At 35.4% G+C, this 12,080-nt stretch overlaps 1 long non-coding RNA gene across 2 annotated transcripts; it reads right to left on the bottom strand.

The window, feature by feature from the left end:
* Positions 1–2,792: 2,792 nt before the first annotated feature.
* On the bottom strand, positions 2,793–8,167 carry LOC141381183 (uncharacterized). 2 transcript variants are annotated; one of them, XR_015480703.1, is made up of 5 exons: positions 7,324–8,167; positions 6,041–6,161; positions 5,618–5,691; positions 5,096–5,182; positions 3,073–4,940 (listed from the first exon to the last, which is right to left on the bottom strand). It is a non-coding gene; the product is annotated as an uncharacterized LOC141381183 (long non-coding RNA). The 2 variants fall into 2 exon arrangements; XR_015480702.1 differs by lacking the exons at positions 5,618–5,691; positions 6,041–6,161; positions 7,324–8,167 and adding an exon at positions 5,230–5,417 and having other exon boundaries at positions 2,793–5,020; positions 5,096–5,117.
* Between the last annotated feature and the right edge of the window lie 3,913 nt (positions 8,168–12,080).

Genomic DNA, 12,080 nt, shown 5'->3' with positions numbered 1-12,080 from the left:
TGAAAATGAAAGGAGGCAGTTGTTATAGGCTCCGTTTTGTTATAAATATCCACACAGTGAAGATGACGCTCATATATGCAGCACGGCGCCTCAACATTTCTGCTGTCTGTTTAGTTGCTAATATTAAAATGAAAATAGGCAGTTCCTTAAATCATGTTTACATTTTATTGTTGAGAAAGTGAAACAACGTAGCCAGGGTGATGTGAATGAAGTTTTAAAGTACACTGTTCCCTTTGAAGATTTACCCGTGTCCTCGGTATGTTTTCCATATCAAACTGAGAAGGGGGAGACTGCAGCCTTGATCAAACTTGCGAAGTCTTAACTTACAAGAAGAGGATGCGAGACTGAACTGTGTGTAGGCTACTTAATATTGAGGAAAAGCCCCAATCAGATAGGCGAACGTTTGCAGCCCCGCCTCCGTTTTCAGATGTCTCCGTCTTTCCCCATCCACACTGAGACGGAGCAGCAGCGTTTTAGAATGAAAACGGCCTCTCCAGCATTTCTAAAAAGCTCCGTTTTCGGCGCTCGAGAACTCCGGCGTAGTGTGGACGGATGGCGTCAAATGTTGAATATGCCTCTGGGGTATCATGGTGGCTTAGCGGTTAGCACTGTTGCCTCACAGCAAGAAGATTGCTGGTTCGAGTCTCAACTAGGTCAGTTGGCATTTCTTTATGGAATTCTCCCCGTGTTTGTGTGGGTTTCCTCCAGGTGCTCCGGTTTCCCACACAGTCCAAAGACATGCCTTATAAGTGAATTATGTGTGCAAATAAGATTGTGTATGGGTGTTTTCCAGTACTGTGTTGCAGCTGGAAGTGTATCCACTGTGTAAAAACATATGCTGGATAAATTGGCGGTTCATTCCACTATGGTGACCCCTGATGAATAAAGGGACTAAGTGGAATGAATGAATTTGCCTCTATAATGTTTAAAATATAAATCTTCTATCGTATGCAGTGATCTGCAATACCCTTAAAGTCCAGCTTGATTGTTAATCCGACACGGAGCAGAACTGCATTGGTTTTGGCTCATGTTCACAGTGTGCATTACCGGCGCAGACCTAGAAGTGTTGCTTTATCTAAATGTTGTAAATGCAGCAGCAGCTGAACATACCACGGCTAAATTACTTATCGACCCATGTGTCACATCATCCCAGCTGAGCCTGTCACATCGGCAGTGCTGGTGTCCCAGTGTCCTCAGTCGCCTGCTGGAGTTCATCCCAATGCGCAATCAATTAAGTGTGTCACTTTAACGGAGGAGAGTAAATTTAGAGCGCAGAATCTGAGATACTCATTCAGCCTACAAGGAACTTTCATTAAGCTTTTATTAGACCCAAGAGAATGTGTCAATCCCGAAAAAAGCCTGGAGCAGAGGAACGCTTTAGCAGACATAAAAAAACATTTGCCAGTATATATGGACCCTTAAGAAATAGAAAGCCAACATTCTCATCTACTCCTGAAGCTTATTTTTCTTCTGAGGCTTAATTTTTGAATTCTTTTAAACTACAAAATGAGTCAGGCTTTCAGGATGTTTGGATTTTTTATTTTTTGTAAACTTGTTTACAATATTTTTCCATTTAGTTTTTTAAAACATATTTCACACTCCACTGTTTTGAAAATAAACTCTATTTACAATGAATTTAAACAGTTGAGTTTTATCTATTTTCAATCTATTCTTAGATCTCTTGGTCTTGCGTGAGAACTTTTAGCTTAGATTAGCATAGATCATTGAATCGGATTAGACTATTGACAACTCTGACTGGCTGATTTATACTTTTGCGTCGAGTAATCTGTGTGACTCACAGCGCCTGCCTTGTGCGTAGTTGTGCATTTATACTTCTGCGCGCAATTTGTATTGCTCTGCAATAGCATTTCTAAAACACTAGCTAGTAGTAGGCTTTTATGTTCATCTGTGTCGAGTTTCTTTGTGCATGTTTTGTTTTTTCTGAACGCTACCTTAATATAAGTAGCTAAAACTTGCTTATTCATAGGCAGAACCAGTGGACGTGCAACAACTTTAATCATGAGGTAAACAGAAAACAAAAGTTTCCATCTGGAGCTCCTTCACGAGACTCGATACTTGTAAATACTCAGGCCCCGTTTACACTAGTGCGTTTTAGTTTGAAAACGCATAAGTTTTGCTACGGTTGAGATTTCAATTGTGTTTTAGATCCATATTTAGACAGATCGTCAACTCAGCGTGCTCCCCCATCCAAATCTAGAGAACTGCTCAAAACATATATTAAAAATTATAATATCAATGATGTGTGGAGGTTAGCAAACCCAACTGGAAGAGATTACTCCTTCCACTCACAAGTTCATAATGTTTACACCCGAATAGACTATTTTTTGGTAGATTTAAAACTAATTCCGTTCACTTTTAAGGCCACCTATCATAATATTCTGATCTCAGATCATAGCCCAATTACATTTGCCCTGAAATTGTCAGAAATTGGTAATACTCAACCATTGTGGCGGGCAGACCCCTATCTACTTAAGGATGAAAAATTCTGTGAGTATTTACAAACACAACTTAAAATATTTTTTGAAACTAATAACCAACCAAACATCTCTCCTTCACTTCTGTGGGACACTTTTAAAGCATATCTAAGAGGCTGTTTTATATCATTTAAAGGGGCAAAGAATAAGAAAAACAAAGCTACCTTAATAGATTTGGAAAAACAAATTAAACAACTAGATGAGCAGAATGCTATTACGCCTTCTTTAGAAAAAAAACATTGATGTAACCTCTCAACCTCTCTTTTCTTCTTAAAAAACAAACCTGCCCTTTTCTTGCCATCCTTTATTGTCCTTTATTGTCAGTATTATCAATATAAAACACAACTGCATGTTAGCAGACTGCCTTTTCACATGTGACCAACAAATATTCAACAAATAAAAAAATACTCATTTCTGATGGAGTTGATACATTTGACATAGCAGTGACCTGGATTTTTGGTAATAATATTCAAATACATTGAACTGATCAATACTGTTTTAAAACAATCACATAAAACAGTAAGTATTGTTTTAAAAGCTTTTTCAATATTTACATTTAAGTTTTTTTTTTCTTTTTGGAGTTTCTGATTTAAGAAATTCTGAAAGTGTTGACATTTTTGCATTTTATTCACAAAACATTTAGTATAAACACCATAGTAGCCATTTTGTTTTCCTGTTGATGCTAGATGCTAATGCAACCTGCTTTAAGAAGGAAAATGATTTTTGTAAAATTTCTAATATTTTTCTCAGGAATACGAAGAGGGTGTCGACACATTATGGTTGGATAATAATTGTTCAAATAAATTATATATAGATGAAGTCAGAATTATTACCCCTCCTTTGATTTTTTTCCCTTTTTCAAATATTTCCTAAATGATGTTTAACAGAGCAAGGATATTTTCACAGAACATCTGATATTTTTGTTTTGTTTTGGAGAAAGTCTTATTTGTTTTATTTTGGCTAGAATAAAAGCAGATTTTACTTTCTAAAAACATTTTATGGTCAAAATTATTAGCTCCTTTAAGCTTTTTTTCAGATAGACCAAAACCATCGTTCTACAACAACTTGCCTAATCACCCTTACCCGAATAGTTAACCTAACCTAGTCAAGCCTTTAAATGTCACTAAGCTGTATAGAAGTGTCTTGAAAAATATCTAGTCAAATATTATTTACTGTCATCATGGCAAAGATAAAATAAATCAGTTATTAGAAAGGAGTAATTAAACTTTTATGTTTAGAAATGTGTTGAAAAAATATTATTTCCGTTAAACAGAAATTGGGGAAAAAATAATAGGGGGGCTAATAATTCTGACTTCATCTGTGTATATATAAACACACACATTACATGATCAGAATATTTTGAAGGCACACATTTTCTTTACCATATCCTTGTAAATTTCTGTGTTCCTTAAAAGTAAAGTGGTAAATTACTCCATATTTCACTTGGTGGCGCTGCAGCCCCATGATTTGCTCAGTCTGATGACTCATGAATTCTGAAAGTCAGCTTGTAAGTGTAATGGAACATGCTAGTGATTACAGCTTTATGTATTCTTCAAAATCACTGCCTCCAGGGCACATGGACTTTTAGGAGGAGGAGGAAAATGGCTTGCTGATTTTCATTAAGGTTTGGGATAAGTTCATCGGCACACTGTTTTTGATTTCAATCTGCTTTCTCCTAAAACAAATGACATTTTCTTAACTAAATTTGCAATGATATGGTGGTTGACAAAGGTTCAATGAGGGCATTTATGATGCCTAATCAACATCACTTTTAGCAAAACAACACTGATCCACGGCAAATGTTTGCATTTCCTCAAGTTTTTTTCTTTTCTTTTCTTGTATGTACAGTTTAATTACAAATTACATATGCAAAGCCGGATGCCCAATGGTTAGTACTGTCGCCTCACTGCAAGGAAGTCACTGGTTTGAGTCCCGGCTGGGCCAGTGGGCGTTTCTGTGAGACTAAGCCGAAGGAAAATAAATGTATGACGCAAAGACACTCATTTCATAATAGGTCTATACACTCACCGGCTACTTTATTTAGTACACCTGTCCAACTGCTCAATAATGCAAATTTCTAATCATCCAGTCACATGGCAGCAAATCAATGCATTTAGGAATGTAGACATGGTCAAGACAATCTACAGTTCAAACAGAGCATCAGAATGAGGAAAGAAGATGATTTAAGTGACTTTGATGGGCTGGTCTGGGTATTTCAGAAACTGCTGATATACTGGGAAATTTACGCACAACCATTTCTAGGGTTTACAGAGAATGGGGCTAAAAAAGAGAAAATATTCAGTGACCAACAGTTCTGTGGGTGCAAATGCCTTACTAGAGATCAGAGGAAAATGTCCAGCTCAAGTTCAGTCCAGTTCAAGCTCATAGAAAGGCAACAGTAACTCAAATAACCACTGGTTTCAACCGAGGTATGCAGAAGAGCATCTATGAACACACAGCACATTCAACCTTGAAGCAGATGGGCTACAGCAGCAGAAGACCACACAGGGTGTCACTTCTGTCAGCTAAGAACAGAAAACTGAGGCTACAATTGCACAAGCTCACCAAAATTGGAGAAGAGAAAATCCAAAAAATGTTACCTGGTCTGATGAGTCTCCATTTCTGCTGCGACATTCAGATGGTAGGGTCAGAATTTGGCATCGACAACATGAAAGCATGGATCCATCCTGCATTGTATCAATGATTCAGGCTGGTGGTTGTGGTTACAGCTTACCTGAGTGTTGTTGACTATGTTCATCCCTTTATGACCAAACTGTATCCATCTTCTGATGGCTACTTCCAGCAGAATAATGTGCCTTTTCATAAAATAATCTCAGACTAGTTTCTTGAACATGACAATGAGTTCACTGTTCTCATCTGCCTCCACAGTCACCAGATCTCAATAGAGCACATTTAGGATGTGGAGAAATGGGAGATTCGCATCATGGATGTGCAGCCGACAAATCTGCAGCAACTGTGTGATGCCATAATGTCCATATGGACCAAAATATCTGAGAAATATTTTCAGTACCTTGTTGAATCTAAGCCACAAACTCAGGTTGCCAACTCAGTACTAGTAAGGTGTACCTAATAAAGAGGCTGATGAGTGTATGTGTATTCACCTCTTTCAGAACTTCTGTTAATATTCTGGCTAATTTAATAATGCTTTCAGCTGCCAAGAAATATGTACACTGAGCTAAAAAGAAAGAAACAAATATTACCATCAATTCCCCAAAAAAATGACAAGCAAGACTGAATTTAACAGTGAATGTTAAAACAAAAACTTTAAAAATGATTATAAAACTGACATCCTTTTACTTTCAATAATATTAAAACAGGGGAGGGCTACTATACTGTAAAGTTCTGTTCATTTTCTATTAAGCATTTTACCATGTTAAAATGACAAAGATCTTCACAGTTTAGAAAAATGTAAAAAAAAAAAAAAAAAAAAAGGATGTCTGCGAAAACTGTCTGGTCCTGAAAATGGGCTGGGAGAACCATATAAAAACAGTGTTATTGTTCAGAGATGTTTGATGTTGCATTACCATCGACTTGCGCTCCCCATGAGAAGCTCTTTTTTTTTTAATCCGATGTTGCAGATGATATTTTTCTTTTCAGATCTAGAAAATAATGGCCTAAATTTGGTCCCAGTAGCGTTTGCTTATGCTGCAGAACATCAAACAAAAGTAAATCAATTAGTGAACAAAACCAGCAGTAATATAAGACATATTTTGCATCAGATCTAATCATACTGAGAAACAGCAGACCATGATCACTTTCGCTGTATGCACAGAACCTTGTGTCATGGTAAAACACTACAGTAAAATGTGGCTTTTTCTTTGAGCTAGTCAACCATTCATGGGAAAGCGGTATTAATCTCAAATCCATATGCTGTGAGTGTGGGCTATTTCAGAGCATAATAAAACCAGCAGATACATTTCTTCCCACGCCAGGCTTCCTCATTCCGTTGGCCAGAGCGATCAAGGCCCAAACCATCTGCTAGACTCCATGCTGCCCCCTATCCCGTTTATCAATAATAGCTTTTGTTCATCAACTGAGTGCAACCTTCTACTCTTTAAAAAGGTCTGGGTTATTTCGAAAATTGCTCACAATATAGACAAACCACAAAAGTTGGACAATAAGGAGAGGTTGACATTTTTAAAGCCTAGATATATTCATCTCTTTTACAACTTTTGATAAAATTCTTGCTAATTTAATAATCCAGTTTGGTAAGAATATGTACACTGAGCCAAAAAAAAAGAGAGAAAAAAGAAACATCACAAACAATACCCAAATATTGTCAAGAAAGACTGAATTTAGCACAAAATTTTAAAGCAAAAGATAATTTGTAAAACTGGTATAAATAATATTAATTTAACTTACATTCATTATACTTATACAATACGTACAGAAAAGTACACAGTACTTTCACTGTACTTACGCGGTACTTTGGTACTTTGCGTTACCAAAATGAGTAAGCTACTACTGTCCTAATATCCTGGGTAATTTCAACCTGAAATTTTATAAAACATGCAAACAAACACAGTGAGTTGGACTATACACTCTAAAAAATACTGGGTTATTTCAACCCATGGGTGTAATACAGACTAAAACTCCTGGGTTAATTTTTTTATTAAATTTATTGGACCGAATTTAATCCAATGTTTTGGGTTTGTCCATTTGTTGCAACATAGACTCTTTGTGATACATTTCTGGAGATCACGAATTATGCAGCCAGAGTTACATATGGCTGCATTTCTTTATTAAAATAAACACTACGAGGCGCTATGACACTGTTCCTTTTCTCGCTTACCAGTTGACCCCTTACCTCTGTATGGACGGCTTTTCCACTGTTACCACTTTGTCCGGTAGCTTGACCTGTATACGTCAATGGACTTAAGATGCTGAGAAGAGTTGACTCCGTCAACGGGGTTCAAGTCCGGTGAAGAATGGTTCCAGAAAGCACGTCAGACAAAAACAGAAGCCAAAAAATTTAATAAACAAGCAAATAACAGGGTGAGAATGTGGTAAAATCTAAAAACAAGGTAAAAAAATCAGAGGGCTTTTCTTTTTCTGGATTGCTTTTTTAAAACACTGCGGTTGGATTTAGGGAAGGGGCTGGGCGAGTCAATCGGTGCTTTTAAAAACACTATTGTTTGGGTTTATTGGTGGTGCAATCGGTCAGTCATTAAGTAAGTCAGTGGACAGCGGCCTCTGGTGGACTTATGTGAGAACAGCATGGCACTCGCTAGAGAAATTTGAGATCTCAAAAAGCGTACACAGTGCCCTCTGGTGAATTTGCGAAAACAAAACTTGCAAAAAAAAAAAAAAAAAACAGCTCCTGGGACGTATTTGGCGCTCTCCAGAAAAGTATATAGGGGTACGTAATCAGTATGAAGCTGGGTTAATATTTTACCAAATTTGGATTTAAATGACCCGCCATTTCTTAATATGTAGGGAGATGCATTTTCAACCGCTGAATTTAAGGCCTAGATAGGATGTCGTTTGTTATGGCTTGCTTTTAATTAGACAGATTTAAAAAAAATAGTCTGTCTTAATGTTATTTTGTGGTGTTTTATTTGTGTCTATTTATCTTATATATTTCTATATATTTGTTTGTACAACACTTTGGGCAACCATGTATAAATATGCTTTAAAAATAAACTCAACATGCAGATTTAATTAAAATAATTTTACCCAGAGGTTAGTTTTGACCATTTAACACCCACATATGGTTAGAAATAATAGAGCATTTTTATAGAGTCCCAGAATACACAGCTAGTGTTTAGTCTTTACACTATTAAAATAAAGTTTATAAAGGTGTTTGTGGCAGCAATGGCATAGTAGAAAAAAATTAGAAAAATTGTTTAATGAATAGTTTTAACTCTGAATCCAAAATCGTATGTTGTATACCTGATTATCAACTTCAAAAGAAAAAAAAAAGTAAATGATTTGATTGTTACCGTGTTAGTACTGCATTTACTGCTTTGTAATACAGTATATAGGGAAAAAGTAAACTTCATTTTTCATCACAAATGTAACTTTTAAAAACAAATTGACAAACTTCACTGACACACTGCATATTTGACTTTTGAGTGAACTCCAAAAAAAAAAAAAAATGCATTTTGAACATCTTATAATATTTGCAAAGTTTTTTATCGCTAACACAAACTGCACAAAAGACTGTAGTGTTTATTATAAAATTGCATTATCAAGGCTATATAGAGTTTATTCAGTTCAAATGAATTACATTACATCAAAAAAAGGTCATTTCTTTTCAAAAACATCTTTGTAAAGAATCAATTTTTCAGTCTCTATGCAGTGCCTGATTTCAGTCAGTCAAGCTTTTTTTTTTTCAAAGAAATAAAGTTCTCAAAAACTTTTCACATTTAAAAGCTTAATTAATATGGACTACCTAAAATATATAAGGGAAATTAAATAGCAGTGTTATTTAGCCATACAGTCAGCCATGACCTGTGGAGGAGGAACCACGAGTGCCTCTTATTCAGTTTTACATCCCCACACGAGTCTCGATGGCCACTTTGGAATCACATCAATCTGTTACATTTTACAATTCACAATAACAGCTGGGAAATCAAGGACAAATTCCTTAACTGAAGATTAAAAGATGAATCAGTCCTTATCATAATAATCTTCTAGCAGCTATCAATTCACTGAGGTCCAGACCTCTGTAAATTTAGACATTTGTTCTTTAAATAAAAAAAGATCAATGTGAATGTATCAAAATAAAAAAATCATGCTGTTGACTACATTTATGCCATTGCTATGTTGCCAGAACTAGTTTTTTATTAGAATTGCATTGTTGGACTAGCGTTAATAAACTAGGGAGTGAAAATCAATGTTGAATGAAGCTACTTTAAAATATAATATGTTACAATCTTAAGTCTATCTTAATCTTAAAAATATGGCATTGGTGAATAGCAGCAAAATAAGCAGAAAAAAAACTATAGCAGCAAAAGCAATATTAAAAGTCACTTAAATAAGATCACAGGCTGAGTGTGTGTTAAGCAGATACAGAATTGCTAACTAACAATTTTTAATGAGCTCTCTAATTTGTCACTTCTTTTAAAAGTAACTTTACCCAACACTGGGGAAAATTTCTGAAAAATACTTTATTACAATCTTGATTCATTAAATATGTTACTTAAGGCAAGTATATGTGAAAGTATGTTATTTGTGCATATACTGTGGGGGAAATAGTATTCAATATGTCAGCATTTTTCTCAGAAAACATATTTCTAAAGGTGCTGTTAACTTGAAATATTCCTGAGATGTTGATTACAACCAAATAAATCCATATATGTAAAAACAATAAAGAATATTAATTAGCTTGTTCTGTAAACTATCGAAAACAAAATTAGCTTAAAGGGGCTATGATAAATTTGTCCTTAAAATGTTTTTTAAAAAAATAATTACTGCTTTTATTCTAGTCGAAATAAAACCAATAAGACTTTCTCCAGAAGAAAAAATATTATCAGACATGCTGTGAAAATTTTCTTGCTCTGTTGAACATCTTTTGAAAAAAAAGGGAAAAAAAAGAAAAAAAAAACTCAAAGGGGGCTAATAATTCTGGCTTCAACTGTATATCCATCACAGAAAATCATGGTTTTTAGTTTACACATGCAGAGACAATAATGAAACCCATTTTAGGGAGTTAGTGTTTTTAGGCCCTAAACCACCATTATCTTAAACTAACAACCATAAATGCACTATTGAGAAGTTACTAAGGACAATTTTCTGTGCATTTGGCCATTAAGATATTTAAAACACTTACTATTCAGTTGAATTTTGCTTACAGGAAAACAAATCTCTACAATGTTAACTATAAATAACATTTTCTTTAAACAGAAACCTTATATTTAAGTCATGAGTGAATATATTAACAGAACTTAAAGATATTCATAAATGTTTTTTAAAAACATCCTCAAAACAGCGCACAGGTCTCGCATTGCTATTAATTATTCAGTAAAACAGCCAATGGCAAGTCTCCTACAGCAGACTTTCATTATTTATATTTGTTGTTTTAGTAGTAATTATTTATTATTATTACAATATACCATTTGGCTGTTGGCTGATGTAGATTTAAATCATAGGCCTACAGTCTGCATACAGTACTGTAAGATTTGTGTCATGTGAATTCTTTGCACAGATTGCTTGTGATCTGAAAATGTAATTTTGGTTGAGACATGCAATAATGTTTCTCAAGCAAAGCGCAAAGCTCTCAGGAGATTACAGACTCACAGATTTTGTGCTGTGATATGTAATGCTTTCATTATTATGTTGTTGGTGGAACTAAAGAGCTTTTGTGAGTCATTATTACAGAGCTAACAGAGTAGTTCATTTGTTTCCTTTTTGTATATTTTGTATATATCTTGGTCTCTTTTTGCTCTCTTGGTCTCTTTATGTTTGCTGATCATAAAAAGTGCACCCCATAATGAAAAAGATGCCCATAGTATAAGTTCTGATGAGGAACATGTGTTGATGCCCCCTTAAATTACATCAGACTACAAGAGTTGGTTTTGAATCAGACTATTTTTTATTCAATACAACTGATAAAAGTCTGTCTCATCCTCTTACTAATTGGACGTCCGAGTTTACCAGAGTAAAAGTTTGGACTGACCGTTCTTCTAGCACATTCAGTAAATTAGTACTGCCATAATGTCATTGTACTACAACCAACTGCTATCGAATGGCAGAAACAGACAGTGATTTTGTCTTATATAACACACCTCCTCAGTTTGAACATATGGAGTGACAAATGCTAAGATAAGGATGTTGTCCAGTGAAGTGAACCACTGATCTGCAGCACATGCAGTTTTTTAATGATGTCACTGAGGAATTAAGTTCACTTAGTGGGTTAAACCTGATTATACAGAGCCCACCTGGGTCTCAGAGGCCATTTTAAGCCTGTATAGTGTGTTTTAAAAGCTGAGTAAGCACCCACACACATACACAAGGGAATTAGCAGATGTTCACACAAGCTCGGCTCGCTAAAGTTTTCCAATTACCTGAATGTGACTATAGTGAAGTGTTTGCAGAGGCTTCAAGAGCATCTTACTGATGCAAAAAAGCCACTTCCGTCATGCATAATGTTAACACCGCTGTTCCGCTGGAGGAAATTGGATTGTTATTGTGTAAATATTGTGTAAGGACCTCACTGCAATGTTCTAAGAACATCTGTTTGTTTCCCAAAAGAAAAAAAAAAGAAAAGTAATAAGGCAGGGAATAAAACACAGCAGTCTGTAAAGTTGCTTGTATCATCACAAGCAGGTTCTTAAGGATTAAAAATGTGAAGCGCAAGCGCAACTTAGACTCAACAACTTGCACTCTTAGGCTATTTCTGTCTGAGGCAACTTCAAATGCTCATGACTGCTTTTCAGACAACCGCAAGCGGTTTCTTTTGCAGAATTAGCTATAAAACTCACTGTTTCCTTTAAAGCTGCACAATGTAAGCAACAATATGGCAATTCATAACCGTTTGATTAAGTGGCTAATTTGTATGAATTTATACAATCCCATTTATACAATTTAGAACAATTTTCTTATCCCTCAATGATGGTTGGC

The sequence above is a fragment of the Danio rerio genome, chromosome 3 (assembly GCF_052040795.2).
Source record: "Danio rerio strain M-AB ecotype USA chromosome 3, GRCz13ab, whole genome shotgun sequence".
Taxonomy (NCBI): domain Eukaryota; kingdom Metazoa; phylum Chordata; class Actinopteri; order Cypriniformes; family Danionidae; genus Danio; species Danio rerio.
The sequence above is the reverse complement of the archived record's forward strand: the minus strand, read 5'-3'. Positions and strand labels throughout refer to the sequence as shown.